This window comes from Lycium ferocissimum, chromosome 4 (assembly GCF_029784015.1).
Source record: "Lycium ferocissimum isolate CSIRO_LF1 chromosome 4, AGI_CSIRO_Lferr_CH_V1, whole genome shotgun sequence".
NCBI lineage: Eukaryota > Viridiplantae > Streptophyta > Magnoliopsida > Solanales > Solanaceae > Lycium > Lycium ferocissimum.
Window position 1 is genome coordinate 7544843 of NC_081345.1, and position 16034 is coordinate 7560876.

Genomic DNA, 16034 nt, shown 5'->3' on the forward strand with positions numbered 1-16034 from the left:
GGGCTTGTGTAGAAACAACAGATTGTGGTTCGGCTTGTGTCGCCTCCTCAGACAGGTTCCATTGCTGTTTATGGCGTCCTTAATCTTTTCTAGGGTAGGAGTCATTTCAATATCACTGAAACGGAACAACATTTATTTGTCATCCCAAAATCCTACCAATACTTCTATCAGTTCCGGGCGACCTTGCATTATCATAATGGAGAGCAAGTGACCTAAAGTGCAATTTTTGATCATTCTCTGGTGAGCATCTCCCAACCATTCATACCAGGCCCTCAACAATTCTGGAGCCTCAGCGACGATGTCAAAACGTATTCTTCTTTCCATCTACAAAACAAAACACGGTTAAGATTCCCCCCATCCCCACAGGATCAATAGTTCATCACATAGGCACGAACATGTTTCCACATAGCACATAAATGAGATGCAGTGTTTTTCGGGTCATAGACCGTCTGAACACGAGGTAGTCACTCTTAATAGGCCTTAGGTAGGTCTGAGATACCCAAGGCCCGTCTAGGTATAAATGCTCTAGTTCAGTAGGGATTTGGCTTAGCACTATCCTAGTTTTTCTAGAGTGATTTTTCACGAATGACCGGGAACCCGAGCGGACAGCTGGGGCTGAACCATTAGGGATGTTAGACGACCGCATACCAACCCTACCTCATAACGATTCCAAGAGAAAATTTTGTTTTTATAGTGAAGGAATGACCGCGTGCTCCGTCGCCTTTGGAATAAAGTGTAAAATAAATGCCAGGAGTGGAGGAGTTATGATATGCATGCAATGACAGTTAATAATTGCGGGAAAGTAAACGCATAAGCAGTTTATAACAAATACACTGATATTATACTGGAATCCTTATGGTTAGAACCTTTAAGTCCCCAGCGGAGTCGCCATCTGTTACGGTTTACTTTTTACGTGGCAGTTAAGGCATAAAAGGTTACTACGAACTTGTTGGTACTCTTTCGGACTTTGTTTTGAAAAAGAGTCGCCACCTAATATTTAGGAAATTAGGAAAATTAGTTTTGAAGGGTTTATTCAAATACCGTGGAAAAAATTCGTAACCCAGAGTTTTAGATAAAGGTTCTGATGATCCCCTGGGGAAGGTGTTAGGCACCCCAGTATTAAGGATCCGTACTATACGGTAGACCTTTGAATTCCAGTGTTTGAGTATTTGCTTAAACTGCTTATTTTATGTTTATTTTCCCCTAAAAAAAGAATTTTCATGCATATCATATATTTTGGAAGAATATATCCCTTTTATTTATAGGGGTATCGTAGTTTAGGATTTATCTCACCCGAGTGTAAGTAGTTTCCTTTTATATATAAGGAATAAGTATAAGTTTGTAAAAAAATGTAAAGGAAATGTTATTTATAAGTTATTTATTTTGTACTCATACACCGGGACTCGGGTTGACTCGTATTGGTACGTTTCAGTCTTATACGGAACCTTATATTATGCGTAGGTTCTTCAAATGTTTATAAGGGGAGCATTTTATATTTGAACGAGTATATCCCGTATGAAAATGTAAGCTAATTTGGGCCAACTTTGGGGCCAAAACAGTGTTTTGTGCTAAAAATCCTTCATTTGTCTCTATTTTCCAGAAATGGGTATTCATAACTTGGTAAGAAAATTTTGGTTTTTGTTTAAGTTAAAAACTAGTCCAACATTGTGCCAAAGATTGGCCATTAATGAAGTTGTATAGGTTAAAGCCAACTGTTAAATCAGTCCATTTAAAGCTAATTTTAGAAATTCAGTTTCGAGTAGGAATTAAGTTAATCAACTTATTTTTGTGAAAATGCCTCTATTATATAAAACGTGATTGCCATTTAAATTTAGCAAAATCATAGCGATTTATTTGAAAGCGGTTTTGAGAGGTCTCATTTTTGCACTTAGTTGTAAAAAGGCATTATGTTTGAGTCTGTGGTATTGAAAATCGCGTACGGGGATCTAAAGTCGACTAAACGGCATAAGAACCGTTGTCCTAAGACATATAATCCATAAGTTCCACTATAATATGAGTTGCACACGTTTACAAATACATACAAGTAAGATCATACATATACATGGAGATGAATTTAAACTAGGGGCGTACCAAGCGCCTAGTGGCATGGCTGGGCCTTCTGCGCACCTCGCTATCATTTTTCACCATAGACTCGATCTTAATGCGAATGAGAAGTCCTATTGGGCCTTTGGCCCAACAGGGGCTGGTTTGGATCCGAGGGGTCATGCAAGTAGAGGGTGAAAAGGAAAAAGGAAAAGCGATTAGTTTATATTTAACTGTCCTTATAACTATGATAATTAAGCTCATATATATAAAAACACATAATGATACAAATCACACAAAAGTGTATACTTGCCCCTCTGTGTACTAGGCTAACGTATTGGTCTAATTTCGAGATTTGATACGGTATGGGGACTGGGTCCTAATCCCATATTCCCGATGTCGCACAAGTTCCAAGAGATTTCTGAGAACCCCAGACATGGCTAACACCGAGGAGACTAGGACTAACCCCGAATTACCAAACCTATCTAAAAACATAACCATGGCAGCCCACTATACAAAGAGAGTATATGAGCTAAAAAAAACAATTACAAACATGTGTATAGTAATGATAGCTACTACTAAAGAAAAAAGGAACTATCAAATTTAAGTGACTTCAAAATTACAAGGAATACAGTTTGCTAAATAGGGAAGGCAGCTTTTCAACACATATACATAGTAACAGCTTATACTCTTGGGCTAGGCCCAAATTGCAAAACACTGGCCTAAACTGCAAACAACTCAGTATCAATACTCCCAATCAAGGCCCAACCTCTCAGTACAAGTCATCTCAACTTTTAACTCAAAGAAGAAAATGGTAGTTTACAAATTCCAGGCCAACCTTTAAAGTGCAGGTTGGGGAGGAGTTTTTTGGAAGAAAGAAAAGCTAAATTAACATGTAACATAGCCCAATAGCATCACCACATAGTCAAAAAAGTGGGGGAAGAAGGCAAAGAATATAACAAGCAACTCCAATTATCATAAGGTGCAAAGCAAGTGCAGGTATGGGCCTAAAATTATAGAGACATCTCCTTGTGTTATTAAACAGGACTTAGGTTTGACATGAACTCACTCCAACCTCAGACTGGGGCAAGCCAAGTTAAACTAGAAATCTACTCAGACACAGGACACATACATCCAGTCAAGTTCTTTATTTAGAATTTCAGATCAACATTCTCCAAGTGAGGAAGTAAAGGACAACCAATTCATTGCAATAGGATGTAGGCCAACAAAGTTCATTTAGGGTTAGCATCTCTAAAAGAGATAGGCAGGGGTTCCTTGTCACTAACATGGCCTAGGGGATAAGGCAAAGACATGCCAGGCAAAAGATTAAGTGAGGATCCAAGTAAGTGTTAGCACATTCTCAAGAAAAAAACAGCTCTTGGGTCCTTTATCCTAGACAATCTAGCTTCCAGGTTTTGAAAGAAAAAAGAATATAAATTGCAATACCAAGTAAACATGGAATCCACAAGGCAGGTTGAAAAAAAAAAGCTTTTAAAGAAAAAGGAATCAAAACAAAAGTGGTTCTCAGTTTGAGAGTGTGAATCCATGTAGCACAGGAGAAGTTTTCAAGATGAGAATCAGTAAAACAGGAGAAAACACAGACCCAAAGCACAGAGTTGCATTCAGCAGCTATAGAGACAACCACATAACTCTCTGAGGCCAAATGGTTTCCAAGTCTAAGTGCACACACAAATGATCCATGAGGCTTTACCAAGTTCCAGGCAAGACAAAACAACCAGAGACCTTAGCTCAATCAGCTAGTTCTTCAAACAGTAAAGCCACATAAATATGAAAGGAGGAATACAAAGTTTGCATGACACAGAACAGGCACAAACTAAAGTCACATTTTATAGAATTTGCAGGTCTTCAGAGAAAGGAAAAAGATCATAGTCTATGTGAAGCCTGAGACACTGAAACTTATCTATCTTTATTGAGGTTTTTTTATAAGAAAGGAAAGTTGGAGAAACCAGTTTTATAGCTTAAAGATCAATTCACATATAGGTTCAATAATATACAGACATCCTAAGAGGATCTATAAGCCAAACATAGGCTCAAAGAAACAAGCTCTTTTGGACATTCAATGGCAAAGCAAACATCTAGGACTGATTCTTTTATATCTTCAAACTTAATCAAAACCTATGACTCAAGACAAGATCATTTTATAAGTATAGACTAAGTGGGAGGATACAAAGGAAAAGACAAGAAGAGACAGTAAAACAGTCATGGCACAAGCTACCTATTTTCTTAACCTCTAGTATTCCCTTTAGCTAGGTGATCACACAAAAGAAAGCCAAGCAAAGTGAATTAAAACCATCACCTCAACTCCAGGTTACTTATATATTCAAATCATACTAAATGATGGTCCATCAAATGATTGGCTTTATCAGATTTAGACAAGTTAGGAGAAGGCAGTTAGAAGAAGACAAACAGGACACACCAAAACAAGTAACACAGACCCCACATAGCCTAAACTTTTAAGAAAGAAAACAATGCCTACTCTGAGTGATCATGACACAAATTAGCAAAGATCTTCCCCTTTTAAAGTCAATCACCACTTTGCACTACACTGCTTTAAACAGGTAGAAAGGATTAAGTACTAGGCCTGGACTAACTATTATTGCACTCTTCAGTACTTAGTAAAATGATGATTCAAAAAAAAAAGCAGGTTTGACACTTCATCCCTTGACCAAAATGTAATTAAAACATGTAGTGGCTTAGGAAACCTAAGATGATGACTAGACCAATAAAAAAAAGTCATTTCCTCAGAGGGGATAGTTGCTAAACAAGGTAGACTGTAACAACAAACTACTCCAATTATTAGTCACTAAATTTAAAGAGTTTAGTGATTAGAAGTAATCTTAGTGAGTATTCCAGATTTTGAAACATGAACCAATCTCCATATTCTAAACCTCAATCAAGTAAGCACAAGTAGGAACAAACAAATATCCATGAGGGGTACCATTAAGTTATCATCTTAACTAAACTTAACATCAATCCTATTTACTAGTTTCAAGAAGTCAAGTATACTAAACTTGATTCATCTCATCAGAATTCACCTAACCACAGAGGAAAATGAGAACAGCAAATTCAGGGCATATAATGAATTCCGACTTAACTGAATATTACTAATGCCTACATCAAACTAGGCTAAACAGTAAGCACATTAAACACACCATAGGCAACAAGCTGCAACATCACTAAACAGACAACTAAATACTAACATCTAAACACAAGTAACCATAATATGATCAACATTAACTAACAAAGCCACAAACTCTTGAAATTAACTAGAATAGGCATTTAAAAGACTAAAACTAAAAAGGAAACAACAAGAGAGAATGTTACCTTTTGTTGGCACGACCAAGACCAAAATTGAACTTGGAAGACCCTTCTCCGAACTCGAGCCCAGAAAATGCCAAAAGATAAAGAAAAAAAATTATAATTTAGAACTAGGTTTTCGAATAAACGAAGAACCTTAAGAACTTTTGAGAAAAAAAAAACTTCAACTATTTCAATACTAATTCTTTCAAGCCTTTAAATTTCTTATAACTATTTTTTATCTTCTATTTTTTTTGACCTCCTTGCATTGAAACTAGGGGTTTATAGAAACCCCAAGCTGTGTTAACTTGTTGAAATATCGATGTGGGAAAATGGTTCTACGGCCAAGATCTCCTCCATGGAGGAGGAGATCGACGGTCAATCGACGAACACGACCATCCGAAGAAAAAAGGGGCGACGTACATATACAAAAGAGAAGCCGCCTACGCGTTTGGGGGGGGGGGGGGGGCTCGAGGTTGGTGGCGATGGGACAAGTAGGTGAGGGTGGTGCGTGGTGGAGGAGTGTCCACGCCGCCACCCTATGTTGCTACCTCAACCCTAAACGTGTGAAGGCAGCGGGAAATAGGGGAGACTTCTTGGCTCTTCCACAATTTGGGGGGGGGGGGGAGGGGGGGGGAGTATTATTATTGCGATCTGGGCCGGGTCGGTCCATTTGGATCGGGTTCGGCCTAATTTTTTTTTCAAAAGAAGTCCCTCCAATGCCCAACAACCCCAGGCCCGTCATTTTTTTTGTTATAAAAATGTCACTGGTATACATTTCATATGAGAATGTATATCAGGTGTATATGCCTAGGTAGGGGCAGAATTGGAATTGCAAAAATAGCAAAAAAAAAATAGAAAATAAGAAATTGAAGACTAATTAGTTAAAAGACATCAATTTATGCAAAGAAAATTATTTAAAAGCTAATAAATTTAATTCTATTACAAGTGTGACCTGAATTGGTCAATAATTAAAAAAAGGAAGGGTTGCAACTATAACTTTTGCAACAAAATCAGAAATTCCCTTTATCAAATTATTTAGTTATTGCTAAATAATTTAATTATTGCAAATATAGTCTCAATTTGGTATTAATTTTACTAGTTAAAACTAATTTGCATTAATAACCTTAATTAATTTGCCAATTGATTAAGCATCTCAATTAAAGTCATTTGTGAGGCTAGAAATTGCAAAATGACCCCGGCTTATCTTGAACCATGAATTGGTTAATTACGGGGAGGTCATTTATGTTGGAACTCAGTAATTAAATGGAAAAGGTATTTTGTCAATACAATTTTGGTCAAAAACAGATAAACAGGCAAAATTCAAAGCTTGAGAGGTAAAATAGTAATTTTATTAATTTACTTGAACTCCTTGGATGAATAAAATAAATTGCTTCTCTTATTTAATTTCTGAATTAATTAAATGAACAATTGTTTAAAATTGTGCTGCGGTTGATAAGTTAAAAATATTTTATAGAAAATGTCGTAAATGCTGCAAACTGTAAATAAAATCATTGAGTAATTAATAGAGCCTCGAGGGTTCCCCTATTAATTTATAATAGTAAATAATGGCCCGGATAATTATGCAAAATTATCCAGGTTCTCCGCGAATGTGTAAAATTATTTTATTTGTTATCCAAGGACTTCGAGTAATCAAAATAAATTACGGGAGGTCAAAAATTAAGTGTCAACAGTGAGCGAGTACGAGCTATCCTATCAGTCTCGGGCAGCCATCCGATCCCCCTGATTGCCGGAATTCACGACCGATTTCACTGATAATATCCGCCCTTGAAAGCCCCCGAAAGTATGAGTTTCTTTTTTGTCAATTCACTTTTTTTCGTAACCCCTTGTGATTGCAGGACTAGGACTAACGTTGAGACCGGTATTAATCCTGAGATCGGGACTGACCCCGAGACTGGGACTGATCCGGAAGAAGCAGGAATGAAGATCTGAAAATACGTATTGTACTCTTTTACTTGACCGACCTTTTTTTCCCAACGGGTTTTTGTCGGCATGGTTTTTAATGAGGCAACAACTGAAACGTATTACTTAAAGATAGCGGCATAGCAGAATTTCTAGGGCGGACGCGGCTGAAGACTTCTCCCATGTTTTTTGTTCTTTAGCTAACTTTGTTTGTTTTGCTATTGAGTGCCCATGGGCGAGAAACAAATATGTATTTAAAGCATTAGGCGTAAAATCGAATAAAGCGATTCAAATTGCCTCCAAAAAGCCTCTCATACTCTGACTTTGTTGATACGAACGGGTCCTTCCGGACTCGATAACATCCACCTCGAACACACGACACGACCAGTTGGCCTCAAAGCGTGAAGGTATCATTACCTTATGCCAAAATAAGGCGAGGTCGAGACGTCCTCCTTGCCGACAGTCAAACAAAGGGGGTTCCTCCTTAATTATGATGCGGATGATTTAAATTCCCAATCATAATGAACACGGCCAGAAGTAATATTCCCAGATTGGTGAAAATAATCGCCTAAGCATCTCGCACACGAATGCGATGACACATAAAAGGCGTCGTATACCTTAAACACAAGCGTTCACGGTCATGCCAGAGCATAGTCCCAATAAGAAATCCTGAGGGTGGAAAGATTTCCTTGGTTGAACTGCTCCACTTCAAAGGACCGAGTAAATCACGAACACTCGACCACAAAGAATATCAACATAACTAGAGTAAGCCGAAAGTAATCAATCCTAATTCAAGTAATTACAGAAAAAGCAATAAACAAAAGCATACGAATTTTATAGTATAGCAAAAAAGCCCCGAAAACCTCGGGCAGAATCCAATTACACAAAGTAGAAAACAAGATTGTTTTCTAAAAAATCCCCGAAAACAAATTCGCAAAGTACTCCACGCGGGGAGGTCGAACTTAAATAGCCTCACTTGGCTTGTTGGCAGGGGTTGGCGTTTCCGAAGGCACTGGTACGGTAGGGGCCCCTCGAACCACCATCACGGCATTATCTTCCTAAAGTATGGGGGATCCAGAGGCACCGTGTCATGACCCTAATTACCGATCGTGCGGGCACCTACCTTGTTATCACTAGTAGGCGAACCCTTACCCGTTAACCCATTAATCATTAGCCAATTTCAACTTCTTAAATCATTTATTAACAGTCAATAGATAAGTGAATGAATAAATAAGTAAATTATGTCATAATTAATAGATAATATAAGTGCGGAAGTCTAACAATTACACCCCCAAAATCTGAAAGTCATCGTACAAGGACCCTAACCAACAATGTCTAAAGAATGAAGTATATCTCAAATATAATAACAAATAATGTTTGGAATGAAAGTTGACATCTGGAAAGAGAGATCTTCAGGTGGCATGGTATGGATAGAAGCTCACCCTCGGATCCGATCAAGCTAACTAGCTTCAAGCTAGAGATGTAGTATGGATGAAATATCTGGAACACAATTTGCACTCAAAAAGGGTGCAGCAAGGTAGTATCAGTACAAATACTATGTACTGGTAAGCATCGTAGGCCGACTAAGATTAGTTCACGCATATAAGTATAAAATCAGCAAGATAAACAGATAGGCACTTAATACTCAAATCCAAGTCACAGAATATCCCATAATAGAGTCACAGCCTAAGATGAAGCTTCTAAACCACAAGTCTGTCAAGTCTCAACAATCTCACTTGATAATCACAGGTCCAAGTTCCGTCCCTAGGTAGAGTCACTAATCCACAATTTAACTTAGTCAATGGTCATATTTATATCACAATAGGCATTCAACATCCATACCAAAATCAGAACCAAACGAGCATATAATAATGCAGAATAAAATGTAATGATGTGCAATGCACTGGCCAATCACTCGAGCTGTACATACATGCTAACTGGTGTCATTTCCAGTCTGTAGGGGACCCATGGCGTCCATGTATCACTCGTTCTAGATTCAATCCTCGGGCCCGAGCTCATCACTAGGCCACATCCTCACCCCCGATCAAATATGCCTGTTCATATCTAGGTCTCATCCTCACCCCCGGTCAAATGAGCCTTTTCATATATACTTCAATGATCAATTTATCAAGTACCATGTATCAAATAATATCACAAGTTCAACAAGAAGATTATATCAACTTCACTAATTTCACTTCACAATATATGTCTCAACGTATTCCAGTTCATTAGTATGTATGACCTATGAACAAATAGCAATATCAATGTCAAACACAAGGCATCATGCCACAAGTCGTCCATGAATCGTTTTCGAACCATTTCCATCATGTATGAGTGTATGAATGCATAAATGAGTGTAAACATGGTAAATCAATGCAAACCAATAAAGCAACAGTGAAGGTACAAGTCACAAAGCCACAAGTCATATCAAGACTTAGATCAACTCAACCATGAAATGAATTATACAAACCGTCTCAACCAACATAAGAGTCTATGTCCCTCTTTACTTCCACATATAGCAAGTATGCCTCATAACTAAGTCTTGTATCACCAAGATGCTCCATTTTTCTATATATTATCGTCAACAAGAATCATACATCAAGTTTTCATCTACGTATTGTCATAAGTTTATATCACAATTCAAGTCTAAACTCATTATCCTTCCTTTCTCCGATGATATGTGTTACAATAAGAGAGAACTAAGTACAACACGATAATTTAGGTAATAAGTCTAATCAGAATAACAGGACAACAAGCCACCATCAACAACAATCAACCTAATAGAAATCCATCCCGAATCACCACAGTATGAATACAACTACACCTCACATTTCAGTACATAAAGTAATGGTGACGAGCCCACAAAATCAGAAGTCATACCAACCTAGCTAATATCCAACCAAAACACCATGTCCGAAGACCTAATCATGCTTTCTCCCGTCAATTCTACATAATACATATGTTTCGCTAAACAAAGTCTAACTAAAGTAAGCCGTAACCTACCTGGAATGCCGAGCAACAGTCTCGAATCGTCAAACCTTAGCCTTGCCTTCCTCTTTGGGAGAACCTCAAAACAATTAACGTCTATCAAATATGAATTCTATGTCAGAATACGAATCTAAGGATACCCATATTGCCATAGTTTTACTCAAAACCCAAAAATGGACCCAAAATAGCCAAACCCGATCCACGAGGGCAAAGCTATAATTTTATTAAAAATTCAGATACAATATAGTCAAAATAGTACTTTACGAGTCTAAACGAGTCCAACGATACTCATATTGCTATACTTTTAGAAAAATACCCAAAATACCCCTATAATGTGACTCCGGGTTCATGAAGGTAAAACGGTAAACTTAGTGCACAATTATGTTACCCATCATCTAATTAACCTTCAATATTAATTTCATGGAATTCTATTCATCACAAGATATCCAAATTCATCTTTTCTATAGCCCTAAGGTTCTTCACAATTAGTGTGTAGGATGACTATGAGATGATGATAATCGACAATAAATAATGAATACTAGGTTAGAATCTTACCACAAAGTGCTTGTGCATGCTTTTCCACTGCTATCTCCCCAACCCTTAAACTATTGAAGGTTTCATCAATTCTTGGGTTCTAATCTTTCACCCACCATTAATGGAGCTTAAGCTTGTCATGGGATTTGAAGAAGTGAAGATAATGAATCACGTAAGGGTTTGCACTTACCTTTAAGGAGGAACTCCACCCTAGCCCTAGGAAAATAGCCTCTTACTTTCTAGGGAAGTGTTTTTGGGTTTATGAGGGAAAAGACTTGAAAATTGCAATTAAAAACGGATATTCTGCCCTAGATTTTCACTGCAGCGGGTGCACCCTTCGCTACAGCGGGTGCCCAAAATTCTGAAACGTTCAAAACTTCGTTTTAGCTCCCGAAACTCATCCGGAACCTCACGAACACAAACCATATATGCGTTTTGGTTGTAAACCACGTTACAGACTCAACCGTGACCTCGAAATTCCCAAAAGAGATCATTTTAACTCGATGTTGGCCACGTCAACCCCAACACTATGAAACTAAGCCTTCACTCGAGACTCAAAACATCCCCGAACGCCTTGGGACCCAAACCAATGACTTTACTGAGTCATAGGTCGTATTAACGGGACTCGGGGAAAGGGTCAACAAGGTTAAATGGGTCAAAACACTATAACGACCAAATGGGTCGTTACACACCGTCAGCAGAAGACATCACCCCTTTGCCCTTACCCGCTGGGACCTCAAATCGCCGGGACTCTGGAGGAGTGTGCCTCATGATTCACCAAGGATTCCCCTTCTCCCTAGCGAGACCAGACCTCATCACCGGGGGCACATCCACGTACTCAGACGTGGGAAGTACGGGGAGAGTTGCATAAGTTACAAGTTCCACCTCCAACGCTGCAACTAAAGTCGATTCTGAGTTAGCAGAACCATCACGGACCTATTATCAAACTTGCCGGTGGGTCTGGTAAGCGACATGCGTTTTCTCCGGCCTTCGTCAAAAACGCCGGCAGGGCCTGAATCAAGATTATGAACACGAGATTCCCTCTCGCGTGCATATAGAAAGAAAGGAGTTATCCCGCTTACGACATATTTAGGGATTCTTAAAGACAGAGATTATGCCAATATTAACAATAATGGGCGCTGTTCATAAAGGTACGCCACATAAACTCGACCATAACCATACTGGTCATATTTGGAATGTTACAAAATGCACCGTTGGTATTTGAGTCAGCAAGCGCGTTACCGGTAAAAAATCACAGAAGGATAAAATATGTGAAAGACGACGGGCACCATGCTCGGGAGCATCACGAAGGCATCCAGTTTCCTCCCAAGCGCGCGGTACCAATCGTCCCACACATATAATATGCCTTGTGCGGAAAACTCTTTAATAGCCGGTGGACAAGCGAAATCCCAACCAATCGAGAGTGGCGGAAGAAGGTATCATGGGAGCAGAACTTTTCCCTCTAACCAAGAGGAAAGAATTTTTTGTTACAAAGAGGTCAGGGCTGATCAAGACAACCCCTCCCGAAACTCAAAAGTTTCGAGAGGGTATCGAAGGACGTTGCTCGCCAAACAATGGCCAGAGGATTTCAAGTATTGACAGCAGTCGGCAGGGCGAAATTCATCTTAAAAAGAAAAATGTAGGCAGGGATCTCACTGTTGAAGGGCCGGAGATAGAAGATAAATGAGTCATCGTTAACTTGCTATGAATAAAGATGGAACATGGTTAATAGTGATGCGAGGTTAGGATGAAAGTAACGTTTTGGGATGGTTGGTTTATATAGGGCAAGCAGTGCGCATCCTTAGGGAGACATCAATCGACACCTTGAAAAAAGCGCTTCAGAAAGGGTGATTGTCCATATGTCGATTCGTTAAAGCCAATAGGACGCGACGGTCCTTCCGTTTCTCGAAACCCCACAGTCCAAGAGCAAGGAGCATTTAATGCTAAACGATGGCGTGAAGGGATAATAACAACAGTTGTCCCAGAGCGTGATTCTTAAGAACTGTCATGCAGCGAGATTGACGATTGACAGCTTTTCTCTTCCACTTCCTGATCTTTCGCAGAACTGGAACGTCCGGAAAGTGGGGGACTATCTGTATGCTGGAATGAATATCCGAGGGTATTTAGGAACGGTGAGTCCGGGAACTTCGGGCCTCGGAACATTAGGAGTTAGCAGGCTCGGAGGACTCAAAGCGTAGGCGAGAAGTTTCCACAGTTGCAAGAGTCTCAATGGATCTATACAGCTGCCTCCCACTCCCACCAACTCCTATCACATCAGCCGTCATCGAGCAAAGTGCCATTGTGCTCAGAGTCCAAGCTGCGTCATTCAACTGACGTCACCTAGGGCAGTAACATACCAAAGGTTTGGCTATATAAACGAAGCTTAGGGGAGAAGAAAGGCATCTCACTTTTGTACCCAAGTTCTCACTTCTTGTATCATTTTTTTGGCTAAGAAATATACTCACTCTCGGAGATCTGATCATTGTTGTGATTTTCTTACTTTCCATTTTATATTATTAACTTAGATAAATATTATTGCTTGCATCCCTCATAAGAAAAACTACCAAACCCCGAGCTCATTCGAGTGAGTCTCCGGATTGAATACGACCTATTTGTCTTTAAACCCGTAAAAACAAATCTCTAACTTTGTTTTTGGTAGCTAACGATTTTACCGGAAAACAATATGTAATATCATTTATGCAAACAAACATGACGCTTGAAATTGCACTGAAACTATGACGCTATGAAATTGAAAGACTGTAATTACTAGTGTAAAGTTACAAATTTTTTGTTATTCCATAACTCGCACAATAGCTTTTGTTACATCATTATTGCCATTCCCTCAGTCTCAGTCTCAGAATTATAGTATCTTTTTTTTTTTTTTTTTTGAGTATCAATGTAGCTTATTTTCGATCTTACAACCCTAAATTAATTTACTTATGTAAATAAAATTTGAACATTTAGAAACTTTTCAAGTCCCTTGGGGAACATCAGATAAAACTGACACGGAAAAGAAAAAGGAATCTTTACAAAAATTGCTTATTGGAGAATTTTTTTTTTTATTGGAGATCTTTTCTTCCTTTCAGGTAACTGAAAATACATATGAAAATCGTAGTTACAATTTTTAAAATTATTTCATTGTTTGGTAATTTTTTTTTAATTTCATTTGATTATTGAGATATAAAACGGATTGTAGTTGTTGGGCCAAAGAAATACTTTGTCTAAAAGTCCAGGGATGGCTCAATACTATTAGGGGTCTAAAGCCAAACTTCATTAAGGGGCCTTAATTATTATTTTTTCCCGAAAAGAAAAACTTCATATATTTTTATTTAAAATTTAATTTTCTACACTTTTTTAGATGCAAAGTTATGAATAATTATTTTATAATCCATTTTTATTCAAAATCTATTTTTCTAGCTTTTACTACGGAATTCTCATTCAATATTCATCTCATTTGCAATTTTATTAGCAGAGACCCCAACAATTACAAATCATTCTTTATATTAATATTTAAAAAAAAATTGTACGTCTTAGTTGATCTATTAATATGTAGAATATCTTTTGATAATAAAGTTTTACTAACTGTATTATCTATAAACAATATGTTGGTGAGAGTAAGAAAGCCAGGTATTAATAATGTCCCTCACAGATGGCCTGACATATTGCATAGTTTGCATTCCTTTGTGCCAAGGTTGAAAGTGACTAAGGTATTGTGGAATTTTCCTATGGAGGGTGGAAGTGCGATACAAATGGTGCTACTAAGGGCAACCCTGGTAGGAGTTCTTTTGCTTATTGTGTAAGGGACTATAAAGGAGATCTGATTCATGCACATGCTAAGGAGATGGAGGAAAGCACAAATACAGAATCAGAGGCAAGATCATTACTTGAGGCTGCTAGGTACTGCCTGTCTAAACATGTATACTCATTCATCCTTGAAACAGACTCCATGCTTATGAAGATGATATTGGAAAGGGAGTGGAAACCACCTTGGAACATTTTATTTATGGTGGAGGAGCTTTGGGATATTATGGATCATACAGAGGTTCAGGTCATGCACATATTGAGAGAAGGCAACCAATTGGTTGATTACTTAGCCAATTATGCCCTTGATCAGGGTGAAATACTGGTGGATTCATTTGCAGAACTGGACTCAACAAGTAGAAAAATCCTTAAGAGTGACAAACTACAATGTCCCTATTTAAGGATTAGAACTCAGAGGAGATACAAATGATGCAGTTGGAGGAAGGGATTTTGTACCACCATACTCAAATCCACCTGGAGGAGAGTATGGTGGTGATGTTATTAACTAACATTGTGTGTTGTTTTGCAGGTGTTATGATTGCTGGTGTAACTCATGCAAAGAAGGAATTCCATTTAATATCTGCAGAGAAGTACACTAATGATCCTAAGCAGCTAGGAAATGAATCTGATATTGGGTATGGCACTGAATGCTTGGATGCATATCATTTAACTATTGATCCTAAGTCACATGGAAAGGATATGGTTATGGTATTTTTATTCAGATTGAAGGCTCAAAGGGTTTGGCTTTTGGTTTGGTCTAGCATTGATACAAGGTCACATCTAACTTGCCTATTGACTATGTCACAGTATGTGGTATTAGCAACTGCTCAGCCTACTGTGAATATGACAATAGCTGAGAAGGGTGCTTATTTTGTTATAACACAAGGAAGAATAAATTGGATGGACAAGGAGGACCAAGACCTGATCTGGTTTTCTAAAGAACTGGGAATCTACAATAAGGCTGTTCTTGTAGGTACAACACTGGTGGCAAATACCACAAGCAAAACACATGCTAAGGGAAGCTATTGTTGCATCACATATGCAGTCTATAATGCAAGCCATGCACAGAGGGACCTTAGGATCTGCTGGATGTTTTATGAGAAAGTAGATACATTAGTTAAGTTATCATTTCATTATTTGGTCATTAGTAATCATAGATTAGGATTTATTATAGATCCTAGTTTGCTCATTAGATTAATTTTAGCTTTTCTTAGCCTTTTGGCAACTATGTAAAGACGTGATGTGTTTTGGTTTTGAAAAAAAGTTATAAAATCAGTCCTAGGCCCACAAGCCTAGTGGATATTGCCTTAAAAAAAAAAATCTATAAACAATATGCCATATCAAGAATAGTGATATTACTTGTCAAAATTCATTCCGCAAATTGTGCACACACGTTAACCTGATTTTGGGGGCCCTCTTTTGGGTCA